The sequence below is a fragment of the Rattus rattus genome, chromosome 8, assembly GCF_011064425.1.
Source record: "Rattus rattus isolate New Zealand chromosome 8, Rrattus_CSIRO_v1, whole genome shotgun sequence".
Classification (NCBI taxonomy): Eukaryota; Metazoa; Chordata; class Mammalia; order Rodentia; family Muridae; genus Rattus; species Rattus rattus.
The window spans coordinates 37,291,033-37,312,500 of NC_046161.1; the positions used below are offsets into that span (position 1 = coordinate 37,291,033).

General features: G+C 47.2%; 1 protein-coding gene across 1 annotated transcript in view; it reads right to left on the reverse strand.

Annotated features, from left to right (window-relative positions):
• Positions 1 to 21,468, reverse strand: part of Grik4 (glutamate ionotropic receptor kainate type subunit 4) — a 431,073-nt gene that overhangs the window by 184,893 nt on the left and 224,712 nt on the right. The window lies entirely within an intron of this gene.

Below are 21,468 nucleotides of genomic sequence, written 5' to 3' on the forward strand. Positions count from 1 at the left end.
CCCACTTCACTCAGACTGCACACAATGCCAGAGCCAACAAGCATCCTGGTGAAATCATGGGGCACTTCTGATCCCCTGTCTAATTGCATCATAGCCAGCATTGTTGTTTATGATTACCAGGTGCGCGCTGAGAACATCAAATATATGATCTCATTTAATCCCCATGCAATGTGCAGTTTATTACTCTGCCTTAGAGTGAGATAAGTGAGAAAGGGCAGGTTAGGTAACTTGGCCAAGATTGCATGGCTTACAGTGGCACCTGGGGCCTGGGACACATTCGTGGGTGTGCCCCTGCCTCAGCTGTGCCTGGGCTAGGGTTCTTTGCAGCCAAGCTCTGCTCCCATTTTCTTGCCAAGGCCCTCAACTTCATTGTCTCCCAGGAAGCTGTTCTCTAGGGATTCTACTAATTTCCTGGCCATTCCTGCAGGTACCCTCTGCTCCTGCCATCTTTTAACATGGATGGATCCCCAGGGTCTTCTGCACAGCCCCCTTTCTCCTGCCTTATTGACAGGAGCTTCCTAAGCAATGGATCTCATTTCCAGCCACCTCCCCGGGGAAGAAGCATGCGCATGCAACAATCCATTGGCACCTCAGGTAAATGTCTAAAAGGCCTCTCAAACGTATCAAGACCCAAACAAGGAGGTTGGCAAGATTGATCAGTAGGTAAAGCTCTTGTCACACAAGCCTGAGAACCTGAGTTTGATGCACATGTCTTAGTTGGGTTTCTATTTCTATGATAAGAGACCATAGCCAAGGCAACTTATGAAAGAGTTTAGTTGGGCTTATGATTCCAGAGCATTAGAGTTTGTGATGGCGGAAGGAAGGATGGAGCAACATCTGGGGGCTTCCTTACATCCTGATTCACAGGCAGAAGGTGAAGGAAACACTGAGAACAGCACTGTTCTTGAAACCTCAAAACCCACTCCCATCAACTCCTCTGTCAAGGCCACACATCCTAATCCTTCCCAAACAGTTCCACCAAGTAACAACAAGTATTCAAACATATTAACGTATGAGGTCATTTTCATTTCATTTTCATTCAAGCTATCATACCGCCTAGAAGAGGACCAAAGACAAAAATGTTGTCCTCTAATCTCCACATATATGCTGTGGCATACACACTTGTCCCCATTACACACACACACACACACACACACACACACACACACACACACACACACAGAGAGGGGGGGGGGATAGGGAAGGGAAGGGAGGGGGGGGAGAGGGGGAGGAAGAGAGAGAGAGAGAGAGAGAGAGAGAGAGAGACTAAGTTCAGCCTTTCCCCCTTCTCCCTCCTGCTAAAATCCAAGCTTAGCAAAGGGCAGCATCAGCTTCCCAGATTCCAAACCCTTGCTCAACTCCTCACTTCCAAGTCACCAGCCCCACCACGCCTGCATCTGCCTCCTCAGTACTTCTCTTGTTGGTTCTTCTAACAATATTGTCTGTTTCCAGTTCTTTCATCCCAACTAGTTGTAATACCAACTAGTCAGGAGGCAGTTGCTTAGCTGGGTCTTGGGCAACTTACCAAGGTATAAAGATGAAAACAAAAATAAAAACAGGCTTGGGGTGTGGCTCAGTGAAAGAACACTTCCCTGGCATATGTAATGCCCTGGGTTCCATCCATGGCATAGCTGGTGAGACCTGCCGCTCCCTTAGAGTCTGCTTCCCTACTTATTCCTCTCAACTTACCACAAATAGCAAAATGTTGGCATGTCGTGTGCACACACCTACATACACACACATACACACAACAAGAAAAAGAAAGAGAGGCATGCACGTAAGCACACACAAATGCTTGCACATAAACACGAACATGCAAGCACAACCGTGTGGCTGTGTGTCTGCATTCCTTTCATCCGCCACTTCCTCTGCATTCTCCTCTTAGCTTGCTGGTCCTGCCCACTCAGGATAACTCCTTGGACATCTCCCCCTCCAAGAATCCTTACCCCGAACATGGCGGCTCACCAAGCACCACAGCCGTGTATTTTCCAACAAGCCGTTGCCTCTTGTAGTGCATTTCAACTGAGGCTTCACTCATCCACTCCTTCTAACCTGGTGCTTGGCACCCCATCTGGCAAGGGCACAGCCTTTATAAACATTTGAGCCAAATTAGCCTTGACTTTGGGGCTATTCTAAGCCAACTTCCATCAAGATCATCACTCTGCTCCATATGACTGTGAGGCAAAAAGTGCTTTTGACATTGGCAGAGTGAAAACCAGCACCACACTGCGCTGAGTCAAAATAACCAGATCCTCACACGCTAAAGGTAGACAAGAACTTCAAACTGCCGCGCGCCATGTGTCAAAATGAACACAAAATGGGCTGCGGACATAGATGTAAACCCCAACTTAAGACTGTAAAACGGCTAAGAAAATCTGCATGGCCCCCAGTTAGGAAAAGACTTCGGCGCAACCCATGGAGTAAAAACTCAGGAAGTTAGACTACATTTAAGCTACCCTGGTCTGTTCTTGCAACGACACCATGAACAGAATGACTCAGACAAGCAATAACCTGGGAGAAGATTTGTGCAGAGCCAATCCTAGACAGAGGTTTCACATCCAGAAAACATGAAGACTTTCAAGACAGTAATAAGAAAATTATGCACATTTTAAGTCACACAAACTTTAAAAAGACACTTCACACATGTGTTATATACTGGTAATATATATATATATACATATATATATATATATATATATATATATATATGCTCAGTACAAACAGTAACCAGTGAAATATAAGTAAAAACCATAATGAGATGCTACTCCAAGCCTGTTTGAATGGCTGAGATTAAAAGACTTGACCATAGTAAGTGTTGGCAAAGATACCCTGGGATTCCCATTCAACCACCCTCTCTTGCTCTCACCCTGATCCCCGCTGTGAGTATTGCCCAAGCCTGGGTCTAATCTTCAGTTTTCCTGCACTTGTACACTTGTATACTTTCTCCCTAAAGACTTACTCAACTGGAGAGGCAGCTCAGTTGGGAGCATGCTTGCTTTACAAGCACAAGGGCCTGAGTTAGATCCCCAGGACCATGTAAAGAAGTAGGACATGGTGGTCCATGCTTGAAGTCCCAATTACAAAGACAGGCAGGTCCCTGGGGCTCCCTGCTTAGTTAGCCTACCTTACTTGTTTAACTCCAGGACACTGAGAGACTGACTCTGTCTCAAAAGCAAGGTGGATGGGGCCTGGTAAACAGCATCCAGAGTTGTCTGGCCTCCACAGGCACACATGCCCACGCATACACTGAGTACACACAAACATGCATACACACAGCGAAAGAGATAACTTACTAATTCTCACATCAGTTCTCAACTTAAGCTCCTCGGATGTTATGTACAGACTCAAGTTGGCAACCAATACTCCCTCAGAACTTATTGCAAATTCTCTGTGTCCCAAATGGCAACCAATAGCTGCACAGACAATCAGGGACTCACTCTCGCCTCTCAGGCTTAATTAATAGCGCAGTAGTGGCTCACACACATTCCTGCCAGAGCTGGCTTGCACTCTCCCACACCCTTTGTCCACTCCATCTGCTCAATCACTGAGGTCAGCCAAGGGACCTGCTTCCCACTGCTCTCCTTCCTGCTGCCAGCTCTCATCTCCTCCTCCCCTGACCTGCCTCAGTCTCCCTCACACCAGTGTCGATCCCCGAGCCTTAAGAACACCTTGATCTAATATGCCTTCCCAGGATCATGTTCTACTAAATCCCATGGTCACTTAGCTGTTTCTAGATCATCCTTGCTGAACATGGATCAGGTCATGGGGCTTTGCCCTGGGGTTTTGAGTTTTTATTTGTGTTGGTTTTGTCCAGGTAGTCTCTTCTATTTGGAAAGCTCTTGGGTTTTCTCTGACCACATCTACATCTTAACTGAACTGCACCTTATTCTTGCTTCCCCCCCAGGGATCCATGATGAGCTCCAGCTGAATGGACACCCTACTTTTCAGGACCCCCCCAAAACATTTATGATGTGAATCATCAATTCATTACTTCATCATGAACTTGGTAAATGATACAGAAAGTATCATTTTCTATACAGGAAGTCAGTGCATTCATTCAATCATTCCTATATTTATTAGTTCTCAAAATCTGTTGACCAACCCTCTTAATCAAGGTGATGTATCTATAAGGGATGGGATGTTTCTGATTCCTAAGTGTCCAGAGAAAGACAAAGCTACGTAAGCAAATGGCCCCAAGCCAGCTAGGAATGTGAAAGAACAAAATAATTTATTCTGCAACTATGCTGCAGGTATTCACGTTCCAGAAACTCGCTGGTCAGAGAGGCTAGGTCTTTGGTTCTCAAAGAGATACTGGAGTGTGGAGAAGAAGCAAGAGAGCTTTACTGTATATGGAAACAAAACATTCTTAGGATGATAAAGGAAAAGCAAACCCTCAGATGGGGAAACTTCAGGGAAAGACATTTATCTAATGAATGCATACATGTTAAGTGGCTATTGACTACCTATGTATCTGTGACTACCAGGCTTCACAGAGGAGATAGCTGTGAAAGCTGTGAAAGAAGTGGGTGGAGCTTTTCAGAGAGGCAGACAAGAAATGTGTCATGTATGGATCGCCCCCAAGCCTAAGGAAGCCTGGGGTGCCTGGTCAGAGAGGCCTGGAAAGAGGGCGCACGAAGAATGTCACTGCATGAAGGACCTTATGAAGGCTCACTAGGAGGCTGGAATGGTGCCCTACGATGCTGAGAAACAGCCCAAGGACTTTAAACAGGTCATGACATGGCAAGGTTTGCATTTCAGGGTGATTGCTCTTGTAGGGATATTGGAGAGAGAGTGGAAATTTGTTCTGAAAAGATCAGTCTGGGTGCTATTTTAGAATCCAGCAGAGGGAAATGAGGCCAGAAGCGAGGGTCAGGGCAAGGAGAGTTGAAAACGTGTGTTAGCCTCCCCTGAGTTCAGGAGACCAAGGACAGGCTTTGGGCTTACAAAGGTGAGGCAGATCTGAATGACGCTGATGAGGTGGGGTCAGTAAGAATCCCTGGGGACAGGGTTATCATGGCTGTTTGAGTTCAGTGTTGAATGAAGACTGGGGGGAGGGAAAACAAGGCTTAAGACCTTGGAGATGCCATGCTTGGGGGAAGTCTGAAGGAAGACTGAAAAAACAATGTTTTGACCTAAGAACTTACTGGGGCTAGAAGGGAGATGGACCAGAGATAATAAGAACCAAGGATTTCCCACGAGGCTTGGCAATCGGCGGGTCTCTGGGGACTTCAGTGGAGAGACAGGAGCAATGCCAATATGGTATCAGGTATCTTGGGACAGCTGGAGGGTGGGGCATATCACACATTGCAAGGATTCAGGAAGCTATGAAGACAAGGACTTAGAAAGAGGAGGAAAACTGACCATGGGAGAAGAAAAGGAGCCATTCCTGAACAAGCTCTGTAAAAGGCAGACAGAACCTAGAGAGGATTAAAGAGGCATGACGGGGGACAGTCCTCCGCCAAGATGGCAGTCCACGGTGCCAACCCAGGGGCTTTTCTCTTCTTCCTGTTAACAGCCCATCACCCCTGATATTAACTGGATGTGTGGTGACCCAGCTCAGACAATATTTGACAGCCTCCTAGGAGCTCAGAAGACCTGAGCTGACTTTGAGCTCACAGAGGTAGGTGAAGGCTACTGTGGCACTCAGGTCATTTCTTTGCTTTCTCCTCCTTGCTCCTGGAAGAATACGGTGACGGAGCAACACACACAAACCCCATGGGTGATAATGGCACATTGCTCTTCACCTCTGTCCTTGAACTACCACATACCCTAGGCTCTCATGTGCAGGGAACATACATCCACATTTGAGTGACTGTCTCTTCGGGTTTTTGTTCTACTGCGGCTCAGCCTCTATCCTGCCTCAGGGCTACCCAACAGGGGGTGGGGGGAGCCTCTGTTGGTGTTCTAGTGGGCACTTTGTAAAAGGTCAAAAGAAATGTATGAGATTATAAAATTAAATCACAAGTACTATAATGCCAACATCCAATCAATACGAAAAATCATTGAGATGTTTTATATTCTTGTTTTCATATCCAGTGTGTGTGTGTGTTACACATCTCCAATCAGGCCAGCTCCTCTTCAAGTGCTGAAACAGATAGCTCAGGTCTGAGACTAATAAACACTGCAGCACCTTAAGTGTTTGGTGGGAGGGGAAGTCAAGAGAGACCGAGCAGGAAAGTTTCCATTTTCTTGAAGGAGAAGCAATATCTTCATCTCCTGCAAGCCGGAGTGACAGAGGAGGTGGCTACAGGTGACAGCTGAGAGCAACTGCTCTGTTAATAAATGCCTTTCTGGGCACTTGAAATGGGGAGAGGCTGGTGTGGCTCAAGCTACAGAGCAGGGCAGGTGGGTTCCAGAGCTCTCGAGAGGAACTGGGCGTCGTTAGGGAGGTGACGGTGCTCATGGCAACAGAGAGAAGAGGTGGGTTGGGGTCTTTCCATTAGGTGGGGAAAGGAGTGTATCCCAAACAGATATGTGCCAAGGGTTCCACCAGCAGATAGGAAGGTGGGGATGTGGGGGATGTGTGGCAGATCCGGGGACAAACAGAGAAGCAGGCATTGTGGGAGAAAGGAGCCAGAAGGTCAGGGACAGGAGGCTGTATTCAGAGAATCTAGAGATGTGGCTTAGTGGCACGAGCAAAGTCCCCTCCAGCCTTCCAGCAAACCAAAGGGCTGGGCTCTGTCATGACCGAGTGAAACATTGAATTTGACATGGGTTGGGAGAGAAGTCAGTAAGGGAATGGGTACTGTGATCTCCATAGACACGGTGCCCAAGAGGGCTGGGTCCACAGGCCTGAAGGATGATCAGGATGGAGCAAGGTAGATGAGGGGAGAGGGGGGAGTCCAGAGTTTCATTTTTATGACAGGGCAGGCACAGATTGCATGGGCACCTGTACCAAAAGCTTACCCAAGAGTGGCTGCTACATCGTCCCAACTCCCTGGTGTAACACGCTTGGGTAAGCAGCTGCCTCTGGAGATGGGAGGGAGGAAGGGAAGCCTTCTACCCGTTAGAGCTGTGTGCTAGCTCATGGAGGGCATGTGGGAGAGAGACTTGATGGATGGGACAATGGTGGCTCTGGGTGCCTGCTGCCAAAGTGTGGAGAACAACTCAAAGGGGGGGCTGTGAACTGAGGTCAGAACACAGTCCAGAAAAGGCGAGAGGATGAGGCTCCAGGTGGGAAGCATGTAGGGAATGAAGCCAGCGCCACACCTTGTGTGTGGCCTGCCAGCTGGACAGGGAAGAGCGAGTGTGGAAAACTCAGCAAGCCCCTCCCACCATCCCTGGCCACAGTACAACCCAGCACTGAGCTGGACACTCGTTAGGCATGGATGCCTCTCAGATCTATCCAACAGAAACGCATGCCTGAACGTCACGGCATGGTTCTTTGTATCTTTCCTACACCTATAGCTGAATAAAGGACACGACCCTGGAAAAATTTATGAATGAATTCCCTGGCATAGCCAACAATTATATCTGTACTGAGTGCTTTTTTAATATGGTCACTCTGCAGAGTTTATGGATGTATCTGTTCAACATTCCTAATTAACCCTCTTAAGCTGGTCTCTCTTTTTCTCTCCTAGTCCTTGCCACTTCCCTCTTATTTTCTTTTTCTTTTTGTTCTTCTTAGCTGTGGTCACAGAGGGAGCCCCCACCTCACCCTGTCTGGGAAACTTTGTGGGCAGCTCGTGGCTGACCCCAATACAGGATGTGGCAGCCCGGTGCTTGGAGGAGCCACACAATAGCCTCACTGCATACAGAGCCAGCATGGGGAGGACTGGGAGCTGGAGCTGCCCATTTATATTGTTTAATGGCTGCTGGTGACAGCCTTCTGGCCAAGTTGTGGGACAGAACAGGAAGAAAGGCTGAAGGGATGTGGAACAATGAAGGCCGCTGGGAGCCTTGAGTTTGCGTGTACAGGATGCCAGACAAAGTCAGCCTTTTAACAGCGGAGGAAACTGAAACCAGGCCGGCCTCTTTGACTGCAGTCATTTGATCTGAAGAGCCTACATGGACCAATCCAGGCACCAGGCAGGGTGGGTGTAGCTGAGAACCCAAAATATGAAGACACGAAGCAGCTCTGATTGCTGCTCTCTAAGACTCATCCACGGCTTGCTGGGAAGGTAGAAATGGAGAGTGGGGAGTGGGGTAGGTGTCATAAGCCATGTGCTAAGCAGATTCCGTAGGTGAGCCTTGATGGATGGCTGTCAAAGGCTTTCTCAAGAGTTCACACATCTCTGAGCGAGCACCACTCTTCAGTGCATTCGACCCACTGATGAGTCCATCCGGGTTTGAATGTGAAATGTCTCCCTTAGTCCCAAGTGTCTGAAAACTCAGTCTTTAATGGCGGTGCTATGTGGAGGGTTGTAGAACCTTCAGAAGTGAAGCTAGGGGCACTGGAGAGCAGGCCTTGAAGTGTCACAGCCTGGCTTCACTTCTGTCCACTCTGTTTCTTGACTGCCAGTGCACTGTGACCAGCTGACCCCTGTTCCTGCCTCCACACCTTCCCCGCAATCATGGACTGTGTTCCTGTGGACTGTAAGCCAAAATAAACCTTGCCCCTCACCCTTAAGTTGTCATCGGATATTTTATCAGAGCAGTGAGGTTGGTAATCAGTTAGATTACAACACCACTAATCACATCCGTCAGGCAAGGAGACACTAAGGCACACATTTCACCCCAAGCTTTGAACAAATGCAGGTCAAGTCTACTAGAGTTGACAACACAGGACCTTTGATCAGAAAGGAAAAATGGGTTCCTAAAGCATTGTGTCAATACCCTTCCATCTCAGGCATGAGCAAAAGCCAGAGAAATAACCTATTGGGTCAGCCATGAGTTTGCAAAACATGGCAGGAAAATCTGAAGAGCCAGCTCTTTGATTGTTTCTACCTTAGTGTTATCCATCTCTTTTTATCAGGAGGTCAAAGCACCAGTAATGGACTTTTATCATCATCATCATTACCACCACCATCATCATCGTCATCGTTGTCATCATCATCATTCATTCATTCATTCATTCATTCATTCATTGTCATCATCCCCCAAGGAAAGAGCCAGAAGCCAGAACAGGGCGTGGGATATTTATCTGTCAGGACACTGGTATTTAGAGTCTAAGCTAGGAATTCCCAGTAGGACAAGAATATTCATGTGCTCATTCATTCGAAAAGCATTCAGATAATCTGTCATTCTTCTTCTCTTGCCCTTTACCTAAGCTGGGAGAGAAGAGATTCATATCCACAAAATGTGTCTGACTCGTGGCTCACACTGCAATTATGATTCCTGGTTGGAGTGATAGTTGCTGTTCTATTAGCCGGAAGACAGGCAGAATTGTCTTGGAGACCACATGTAGCATGCAGGTTGAAAGCCTGTCCCTTCCTTCCCAGCCCCTGTGAAAATGAGACTTCAGTACCACAATGCCTCCTTAGGGGACCACAGACATTTAAACATCCTTGTGACAGTCTATGGCAGTTGTCTTTCCGGACCCCTCCCTCTGGGTGCCATTTTCCTTGAAACTAAACCACTGGTTAGGCTGGCATCCATGGGTACATCAGGCTACTCTGGTTAGGAACCATTTCTGTGAGGTGATGAGGAGGAGTTAGGAGATCAACTCCAAGAGCCATGGCCTCCCTCCCCTTTTCATGCTAGAGCCTGGGACATCAGTTCAGGATGAGAAAGGGTAGGGTAGGGATAGGGAGAGCATGCACCACAGCCATGCTCTTGACCCTAACAGCACAGACTGGGTCTTCCTTCTGCCTGGTTCCATTGACTGAGTTTCCACAGAAACAGTGGCTGAAAGAGATACTCACCTGACTGTTGTCGGAAAATGCAAAATGCACAGAAACGTAATGGAAGAAAGATCACCAACTGCAGGGGATAAAAGCCAGCCCCATCCGGATGCCATATGCCACAGAAGTAAAAAGCTAGTAAATCTAATTTAGTATAAACCATGCAATTACCCACCTTAAAAATTAAGGACCGAGACCATAAACCCACTAAACTTCAAATGTTTGTAATGGGCAGTTAAATGGGAGAGACAAAGTACAGGGGAGAGAGGAAATGGGAGAAAGGAGAGAAGGAAAGAGGAAGAAGAAATAATAGAGGGAAAACAAGAAAACCCAGGATCAGAAAGGAGGCTGAAATGGTGGGAGAAGATGGGGGAGGGGCAGAGAAATGGCTCAATGCAAGCACACTGTGTCTCAGAGGGTCCACTCAGGTCCTTGCATTCTACTGCCAAAAGGACCTAAAGTCACCTCTCTAGGCACAGATCATGACAAAGGCTTCTCCAAAGACTAGAAAACATTTGGTTTGTTCTTTTCTCTCCTCCAGTCACCATTCTGGTTTAGAGCAGCTTTATTGACCTCAGCAGTGCTGATATTTGGGGGCTGTTCTGAGCATCCTTGAAGGTTTAATAGCACTGCTGGCCCCTATCCGCTAGATGCCATGGCACCCTCCCTTGCTAGGACAACTAAAACTCCACCTGATGCTCCCGAGTTGAGTCAGAGATAGCCACGACCTCCAGTTGAGAGGCAACGGTTTGGACCATTATCCTTTTACAATCCAACTCTTGCCTTTAGCCGTTGTCTCTCTGTGCCTCACTCAAACGCACCGGAGGACTCTCCCCACAAGGCGTATCTTTGATAGTGTTCCTTCACTATTCAGGGCTGATTCAAAGCATTCCAGTGTCCAGAGAATGAAAAACAATAACCCTGGTTACCTGCCACGCACCACACTTTGTTCTGAGCATCGGAAATAGGGCTGGGAACCCTGAGATCCCGATGCAAGGGGAGGCGGACAGAAAGGTGCAAATAAAAGACACGGGGCTGGCTTCACACACAGCAACAAGAAGTAGAAAAAAAGGGGAGTGGACAAGTCCGAGCAAACCAGGAGTGGCAGGGGAAGTTCCCTCTACCTAGGCTCCATCTGAGGCAGGACTGGAATAACCAAGGCTACATCTGACCAGGACAGAATAATGTGGAGGAAGAAGATACAACCAGAGACAAAGAACACTGGCGTTGAAGGAAGACAGTAAGAAAGAGCTCCTGGGGGGTGGGGGGGACCTGGGCCAGCATCTGGAGTATAGTGACCAAGAAGTCCACTGTAGAGAGAGCAGTGAGCCACACACAGGTGGCCAGCCATATGTCTCTGTGACAAGAAGCCTAATGTTTTTCCCGTCCTGATAGCCAGCCACTGAGTTCAAAAACAACTGGAGTTCAAAAGGCACTGGAGTGCTTCTGTTGTTTGGTTTACTTTGGGGTTTTTGCTTTTCTGTTTTGTTTTTGTGTGGCTGGTTTTTGTTGTCTTGTTTTCTGCTTTGTGGCTTTTTGTTTTGTTGTTTTGTGGCTTTCCCCTCTGCTTTTTTTTTTTTTTGTGGGGGTGGGGTGTTTGATTGGTTTTGTTTTGTTGTTGAGATTGGGTCCCTCTACATATCCCTGGCTATCCTGTAACTCACTATTTAGACCAAGCCGGCCTGGAACCGATCCGCCTATCTCTGCCTCCCAAGTGCAGGCGTTAAAGGTATGCACCACCACACTTACCCACTGGAGATTCTAAACATAACCCCACTCCCCAGCCTAACTCTAGAATCCACAGTCAGTCCCTCAGCAGCTCATCTTAGCGAGCTTGCACTCCTCTCTAACTTAAGAATGTACTCAGAAGTTCCCATGAGACCTGTAAGATACAGGTTGCCCGGTCCATGTCTCCACTGGGTGACTGAGTAGGGGTCTGGAGTGGTACCCAACAGCACTCATTTGTCACAAGTTCCCAGGAACTGCTGGCACTGCTGATCCAGAGAGCATGTTTGACGCAATCCTCCCATGAGGACTGCATGTGTCCTCAATCATGTTGCTGCCACCTCGCCAGCCCACCTGTGTTTAAAATCGCAGACACTTGTCAAAGCCTGACTCGTACATCCCTCCATCGGTGCCTTGGGCACATGGACCAATCCCCTGCGAGCATCATATCAGTTAGCATTACGAAGGCATCACCATCTTCTGACCTCCTGTATATGCTTGAATGGGAGACTCAGTTGCACTTCTAAACCAAGACCCATACCCTAGCCTAGCAAATCTGCTAGGAATCCCTCTTTCCTGTTTTGGATGTGTTGAGCCACCCATAATAAATGACTAACGTTGCATCTTTGTCTCATGCAAAGCATTCCAAAATCTGTTATAAACCCCTCAGAACAGGCAAATCAAAGCCAACAAACAAATGCTGGAAAGGTGCTGGGGAAATGATTCAGTCAATAAAGTGCCTACTGCACATGAGGACCTGAGTCCAATCTTCTAGAAGCCGTGTTAAAAAAAAAAGTCAGCCATGAAAGCATGCACCTGTAGTCCCAGCACCAGGGAGGTGGTGGCAGGCAGATCCCCAAAGCTTGATAGCTGGCCAGTCTAGTTTAATCAGCAAGTTCCCGGTTCAGTAAGAGACACCCCACCCCATCCCCAAAGAGCAAGGTGGAAAGTGATTGAGAAAAACACCCAACACTGACTTCTGTATTACAAGCATGTACACACATATGCATGCCCATACCTCCCACATACATACATACACATGTACATATGTACATACATTTTTTTTAAAACTTGAAGACTAAGACGTGTTGGTAAGGAAGTGGAGAAAATAGAATGCTTGCATAAGTGTTCTGCTGGGAGAAATGTAAAATGGTACAAGTACTATAAAAAAAGTATCAAATTCCCTCAAAAAAATAAAATCCAATTGCCATATTTGATAGTTAGAGTTAATTGTCAACTTGGTAGAATCTAGAGTCACCTGGAAGATGGTGGGCCCTTTGGGTATACTGTAGGGGATTATTATTTGATTGTATAAGTTGAGGTGGGAAGAGCTGCCCAGTGTGGGTGGCACCATTCCCTAGGCTGTATCCTGGACTGTGCAAACTGGAAAGTAGGAGGTGAACAGTAGTATGCATCCATTGCTCTGTATCCCTGATTGTGTATGTGATGTGAGCAGCAGTTTTAATTCCTGCTGCCTTGACTTTCCTGACACGGTAGACTGTGGAACACTTGAAACATAAACCAGGATAAACCTTTCTCCCTTAATGCTTTTGTCAGAGTATTTTAACATAAAAACAGGGGATAAAACTGAGATACCATATGTCCCAGCATATTTTAGAGTCTATTTCCATTGAAAGCAGTGTCTCAAACTGATACTTGGGCATCCATGTTTACCTATGCCTCTTTACTAGAGAAAGAGTCAGCTCTCGTGCCCACTGCGGATGAATGGATAAAAGGTATAATCAAACAATGAAATGTTACTCTGCCTTACAGAGGAAGAAAAGTCTGATATGCTAAGAAAAAGGTGAGTCTTGAGGTCATTGTGCTAAGTGAAATAGGCCGGTCTCGAGATGACAAACATTGTGTGTCCCACTTAGATGAGGTGCGTAGAGCACTTGAATTCTGGAGGTGGAAAGCATGATGGTGGTTGTCACAGGCTTGGGAAATGGCAAGTCACTCTGCAATAATAAATATTTTCAGTTTTGCAAGATAAAGCAGGTTCCAAAGACATATGGTGGCGATGGTATAGCACAAAGCCCTGAAGGTCTTCATCCCTGCTGAACCATACACTTAAAAATGAGTAAACTGGGAACTGCAGGGATGGCTTAGTTGGTAAAGTGCTGGCTTTGCAGGCATGAGGACAAGAACTCAACCCCTAAAATCCAAGGTTAAAAAACCTGGGTATAGTGGCACACAATTGAAATTACTGGTTGGGTAGAGATAGGCAGCTCTCTGGGGCTCACTGGCTATCAAGCCTAGCTTAATGGGTGAGCTACAGGCTAATGACATACCTTATCTCAAAAGAGCATGGATTGTGTTCCTGAAGGTAACATCCAAGGTTATCCTCAGACCTCTACACACGAACACACACACACACACACACACACACACACACACACACACACGCACACACACAGGCACGCACTCATACACAAACATATGTTCACACACGGCTCGTTCTCAAAAGATCAAATTTTATCAGAATTAAGGATGAAATTTAAAGGAATAAATGAAAATATTGAAAAACGATTAAATGCTTAAGGTGGCAATTTTTATGCTGTGCATATTTTATCACAGGTGCTTTATAGTTTGCAGAGTACTTCACAGAACTTACCTCATTTGCATATTTACATAATCCACAACGCAGAGGTAAAAAAGAACGGTATCATTACTAGTTTCGTAGATCAGAAACTCGGGAAGCCTAAATCAACCCAAGGGCACACAGAGGCTAGGATCAGATTAAAAATAGAAGCCAAGTCCTTTGCTGCACCAATGCTCAGCCCAGATCATAACATGGGGTTCTACAGAGTAGACTACTTTCATGTGCTAAGGAAGATGCTAGCTAGCCTGCCTGGAGAAAGAAAAGACACAGCAAGTGTGATGACACAGTTGAGGGGGATTCCTATCTCGTGCCCTGGGGAAGAAGGAAAGCAAACATCTGCGTTTTGTGGTGGGGATTATTTTACAGATGTAGGGTGGGTAGACCCCCTGAGTCATCTAACCGGTTTTACAAACAAAACAAAACATCCCTCTCTCCATCGGTGTGGTTTCTGGTGGGAGATGCCGCCAGGCCTTTGAGTGGTATGAATACCGCCAATGTGTGGCACTTGTGTCTCTAGGCCTAAGCTACCAGTCAGTTGATTGCCCAGCTCGCTGTCTTCCTCCCCATCATTCCTGTCAGGAAAGCTGCAATGGAAAGGAGACACTGTCCAGCAAAGCCCTCCTCTCCAGGGACTCAGAAGGCAGCTGTACATTGACTTAGGTCTGGCCACTTGGAGCTGTCTGAGGTTCTTGGGTTTGAGGGTGTGGCCTATAGGAGCTTTCCTTTCCTTTCCTTTGCCTGGCCTCCTACCTCACAAGGAAGGCCTATGTACCACCAGCCGGTCCCTCTTTTGAGTCTCTGAATTAACACCTCTGTGGGATATCTCATGGGACACAGAAGAACTCTATCAGAGCAATTACTCCTTTCTCAAGGCCCTGCCCTTCCTTCATCATTGTCTGAAGGCATGGTGTGGGTCTTCCATCAATCCAGCACTCACCATTCCCTGAGTAGTAAAGGTGAGTCACATTTAGTCCAGGGCAGGCCCCTCCCAAGGGACTACTGTCCAGCATCTCCAGGGCACCTTGGGGAAAGATATACTGAAGATGCAGTACATTCAAGAGTCTATAAGGAGCCCACTCCCTCGTGACCATTTGGATCATATGGCATCTTACATCACCGCTTCTAGATCAGCTTTTTCTCCATTCCTGCATCCCTAGAGTCTGGTGCCTGGGCTGACTGAGCCAACAAAGGCATCTGCAGCCTTCCCTTGCTTTAAGAATGTAGAGGGAACTGAGGTCCCACTGATTTAAAGCAAAGGCTCATCGGGCCCCTGTGTAATGAACTTGGCTGCGAATGTGACTCCAGCCCCCAAGTCTCCATCAAAATCCGTCACTTAGTGGCCATCCTGTCTTAGCATCCAGAACTGGTTAAATCTACCAAATGTTAACCCCACCACCCCCTCCATGAATCTGACGGCAATGAGGTCGACTTTCTCTTTATTTATCATTAAAGCTGGCAGTTCCAAAAGGTAATTTAGTGTTTGGAAAGACCAATGTTTAAAACTTTATGTCAGGGGACGCATTGCCAAATGCGTCCTAATAACGGCATCATTAAATACAGACTAAAGTCTTTATTTAAATTCACTTCCATCTCATCCCTGTCTATAAAACGTAGGGATATATACAGAGTGGGTCTTTAATCCTCACAACAAATTTCTCCGCTCTTATATCTTCTTTAGTTGTCTTGGTGATTCTGGAAGTTCACTGGGTGCCTAAGCCTGCCTGACTCCGACATATCTCAACCCTGGCACATTACTCAGTCTTCACGGCCAAAGCTGTTCTATGTAGCAGGACGAAGAGCACGCAAAGTGGATGTCCTCATGGTCCCTGCCCATGAGGGAGTGGGGGTGCTGCCAGATTTGGATGGAAAGGAGAGAGATTTTGGTCACGTACCGCATATGACACCCAGGTCTACAACAGACAACCGTCCGAGGGAGATGTATAAGATTATAAAAACAGAGAAAATTTCCCATTGCCTAGTAATGTCATGGCCCTCGTGACATCATGGCACACCACATTGATCACATGAGTGTGGTGATGGGGGAGGCCAGCAAACTAGTTTGTGTTCTGCCACAGATAAGAGAGTACAGCGTATACAGCTCTATCATGTGCCTAAGAGAGGATGTGCTAATGAATGGCTGTGTTGCTAGCTTACATAATTACTACGCTGTGCTTTGTATAATTATTCTACGGGGCTTACATCTACTTGTGCTGGGAAGAATGTTTACTGTAGAGCAGTGTGCCAAGTGGCACTGGAAGCAACCCCATACATTTGGTGTTTACCATGTCTCCTGACTGCAGTGTTTTCCTTCGTGTTTGACTTAATCGTATGTTGTTTTGTTCACCATGGCCCTAGGAGCAACAGACTACATTAGTAATATATACACACCATATGGCCTACCAATGTATATGTACGTATGCATGCATTTATATATAACCTTAATGGCATAAGTGGTGTGAGGTGATACACACCAGTAATCCCAGTATTGGAGAGCTTATGGCAGGAGGGTTTCGAGTTCAGTACCAGACTGAGTGACACAGTAAGATCCTGTCTCAGACGTAAACAAAATGATAACAGCAAGAAATAAAAGGGGGCAGACAGAGTACAGCTAATTTGTGGGGCATCTTAAAACTGCCTAAGGTTTCAGGTTTTATACCTGATGATGCAAAAGTAAGTAAATAATCTAAGTAGCAAGCATCTCTCTCTCTCTCTCTCTCTCTCTCTCTCTCTCACACACACACACACACACACACACACACACACACACACACACACAGTATGCATAAGTATGTTCTATGATGTTAGCACAAGATCACCCAGCAATGCAGGTCCCAGAATGTATTTCATCACAAGTGACACCCTACTGTAACTATACCACGCCGGGCAAAATGTTCTCCCCCCAGCTTCAAGCTCAATGCTTTGCCTCTGGGCTTTGTTTCATGCTTCCTCCACAGGAGTAAATTTCCCCCAGGTCTAATACTGGAAGGGCCCTCCCTTCTGCCGGGACGCTCTCCTCTTCATGACTCTCTTCAACCTTGTCTGCACGTGTAGCCCCCATCACACGCCACTTTCCTGGTTTTTCTGTTGCCTTACACTGGCATTTTATCCACCACTGTCTCTGTGGCCCAGCACAGAGCATGGCACCCAGGGCACACTCAGGAATCCTGCCTGCCTGGGGAATGAAACGATGTTGCTGAGAGAGAGGCACAAGGCTCTGGGGGTACTGAGAGACTCACAGCGGAGATGGCTAAACTAGGCCATGACATAGAAACCTACTGGCTGGAGACAGAACAGTAGGTGTAGGCACAGAGGAATCAAACAAATAGTCCATGGAGCTGGCATCTGAGGCAGCTGGAGAGAAGGGCAGGAAATGAGGCTGCGGGTATTTACCGGAACTTGAACTCTCTGTCAGAGAAGTGCAACAATGTTGCTGGGTGGTACTGCAGAAAAGGCCTCCAGGTGAACTGTCCAGTTACCCACTCATCTCTACCAGTACATGACCTTGACCGGTCTGTGTTCTGACTCATCCCCAAGATGGTCCACACGATTACTGCCTCCTGTATCCCACGTCCTTCTTGCATTTACTCCCACCTAGGGAGGGCAGCCCTGACCAAGGGCTCATGATGCAGGTGGTGGAAGAGTTGCTGTAGGGTTTCCTGCACCCCACTCTGGGGAAAGCAAGATCACCCTGGAGAATCACCCAGTGGAAAGATACACAGACAGGTACTGAGGACTCCAGCTGACAGCCAAAGGAATACCAAAGCCTGCTGAAAATCACCAGGCAGGAGCTTAGGAGTGGAGCCCCCAGCCCCAGCCCCAGCCCCAGCCCCAGCCCCAGCCCCAGCCCCAGCCCCAGCCCCAGCCCCAGCCCCAGCCCCAGTGGGCTCTGTATAGGCTGCAGCCTCAGATCACCTTTGACTGGAACCTTGAGATCCAGTGTGGGCCAGAAACAGCCCAAGAAACAATTCCAAACTCCAATGGTCAGAAAATAAAGGAGACGATACACAGATATGCAGTTGTCGCTCAAAGCTGCTAAATCCGAGGAAAATGTGTTACATGGTGAGAAGTCACTAGGACAGCCATTTTTCTCTCCAAGAGCTTGGAGTGGCTTCTGCCCGAGTGGCAGAGATTGGACAGAGATGAGGACTATTGCTTCCATGAAGGCTACTCCTCAGAGGAACCTAGTAAGGCTTGGCAAAGAAAAGGATGGGGCCTCCAACTCTTTCACTTCAAAGGAAGATCTGGAGTCCAGCTTCTGCCAGAGAGTGACACGCATCTCTATGCCTCTAGCTCTGCCCACACACCTGCTGTGTGCCCCAGTCCCAGAGGTACAATAGAGATGGAGGCCTGCCCTCTTTCACTGCCTCCTGTGCACTGAACTCACTGGCTAGCCAGGAGCTGCTGAGTCTGCCCAACAATAATAGAGAGCAGATGTTTCGTGGAAGGTTCATCTCCTGTTGGCACAATACTCAGAGGCTGACCTTTCTCTGTCACGTTTAGTAAATGTTATTAACACTCTTAAGAGGGCCTTGGGTACGCAGGTTCTCAGTCAAAATGAGAGATGCCTTCATCGGAATGTCTCCTGGACACGCCATTGTAGCCTGCCAGGAGAATCTCTAAGGAAAACCAATGGCAAAGGAGGGCAGGGGCTGAGCCAAGTGATAATAAAAGTACCTAGCGAATACCCTGAGAAACAGCATGATGTGTGCAGAGTGGGCAAACTGGCCGGGGAATCCAGATATTGCTGAATCCCAGTGTCAGCTCTATCATTTAGTTCTGCCCCTGGGCAAATCGCTTCATTTCTCTGCACAAACACAGTTGAACAAACAGTACTCGCCAGCATTGTCCTCGGGTGTAAGTAAGAGGCCACATGGGTCGGAACGTGACAGGTACCCAGTACTGCCGGGATGATAAGTAAAGGGGTCCACCCCACCCTCTTTATCAGTACACTTCGAAGTTCTTTTCTCTTTGTTCCATGTTTGTAGGGAGCACCCCAGACAGTACTCGTCACAACAGTTCGACAGCTGTCTTATATATTTTACAAAGCACTTCCAAAGTCACCATGCCGTTATCTATGAAGACAACCTTGTGAGCTCGAAAGGACAGAGACAGAAGGCCTTAGTCTGCCCAAGTCAAACAGATATGCAAGAGAGAGTCAGGACTGAGCCTGGGCAAGCCTCAGCCTTCATGCTATCCGCCCTCAGCCCGGCTGAAGGGGCCTCTGGAATGGTCTGTGTTGTGATTTTGTAACTAGGAAGTCTGGTGCCCATGAGGGACAGGGAGGCTCTTCTGAGTGCTCAAGTCAGACCCCTGTCCTACATCTGCTTCCTTGAGCAAACCATCTCATTTTCTCTCGTACAAAAGTGGCATGTTTAAGAGGCATGTGGGAGTCAATGGGTGGTGGCACAGGCCTTTAATCCTAGCACTTGGGAGGCAGAGGCAGGAGGATCTCTGTAAATTTGAGAACAGCATGGTCTACAGAGCAAGTTCCAGGACAATCAAGGCTACACAGACAAAGCCTGTCTCAAAAAAGGGAGGGGGGAGAAGGAGGGAAGGAGGAAGGAAGAAAGGAGGCATTCAAGAGTCCCAGCCTGAATCTGGTCTCCAAAGGAAAGATCCAATGGCTTCCCTTGTACATCTCTCAAAAGAATGGATTTAGGTTCAAAAAAGTGATGCCAGGCCAACGGTGGAACATCTTACATCTTCCATTCGCTAAACCCCTTCACACTCCTTTCTCTTTCAAAACTTGGGATCTTTGAAATGGAATTTCTACCCCCATTTTCCTCATGGCTGCGTATGAGTAAAACCTCTATAACAGAATGGATCACCGAGGCCATCTCTCCCTGACCCATCTCAGGCAAGTCTGGGTGTTTTCTGGCCTTTGTTTCATGGTTTTCTCCCATGTCTTCACCATGTCTGACCCCACTTAACTTCCAAGTCTGAGATCTGCTTGTTCAGAGTGGAATGGCCACACGGTGTCATTATCTTCTATAAACGGAATGACTGTCACAGACCTGGTAAAGAAGAAATTGACTCTTTCTTTCCCCTGTTTGGTCAAACTGTAAACAAGTCCTTTTTTTTTACAATGGCTATTTGATTGGTTATGGAAACAGAGAGACTGAGGTATAAACCTGCGTGTCTGGGAACAGCTTGATGTGCAGATTCTTCTGTCATTAAGTTGTGGGAGCCAGGGCCTGTCCACTGCTCGGCAGAGACGTCACAGGAGAAACGGTCCGGTCTGGAACTTCACAGTGGGAGCTAACCAGGCTGGGGTCCTGGGAGATGGCCTCTCTCTTCAATCTCCTTAGCAAACAGGTACCTGGCTACATCTTCATCCACTCCCCATTGTGCCTCACGTACTTCACAATGTCATGGGCTTGATTTCTCAACTATTTTAAGTTCTCCTTCCCTTTCTTAACGAATACAACTGAAAGTCATTTATCTTTTCTCACATATACTACCACCACCACCACCACCACCACTACTACTACTACTACTACTACTACTATTACTACTACTACTACTACATCTCTCACATACTCAAGCTTGCATGCGCAAATGCTTGCACTCACGTTCACACACATGCACTCATTCATTCATGCATGCATGCACACTCACTTGCATGCACACATGCTCACACATACTCACGCACGTTTGCATGCACATACACACTCACGTTCATATGCATCCACTCACACAGCCAAGCTGTACCTTTAGCACGTGGCTTAGAAATGTCCTCAGCCAAATATCCACTACCTAACTCACAAGTTCTAGCTTCCAAATAGCACAAGGACGTGAGTCTGAGTCAGACAAAGACTTTGCAGCCAGGATGGCCTTTCTTCTGCTGTCAATATCATCTTCCATGCTCCTGTGATTGCAGGACTGCCTTAACTACCCCTGTGTCTATGAACTCCACTCAGAACCACTTATCTATCTATCTATCTATCTATCTATCTATCTATCTATCTATCTATCTATCTATCTATCTATCAAGACTGGGGCTTTCTCTGCAGTCTCCTCTGTTTCTTTCCCTTTCCCCAGGACCAGCACTGACAGTTTCTTCATGTCGGTCTAAGCTTTCTCGAGTATACACCTCAAAACTCTCTGGTTCTTCCTTGTTACTCAGTTCCAAAACAGTTTCCATTCTCAGGGGAGGGGGGTCTTTATTATAGAGCAACTCCCTCCTTTTTAAAGATGAATTTATGGGGGACCGATTGGCTTGGCAGCTAAGAGCACTTCTTGCTCTTGTAACGAACCCAGATCTGATTTCTAGCACCCACAAGGCAGCCCCCAGATGCCTGGAACTCCAGTTCCTGCGGATCTAATGCCTCTTCTGGCCTCTGCAGCCAGACCCAGAGG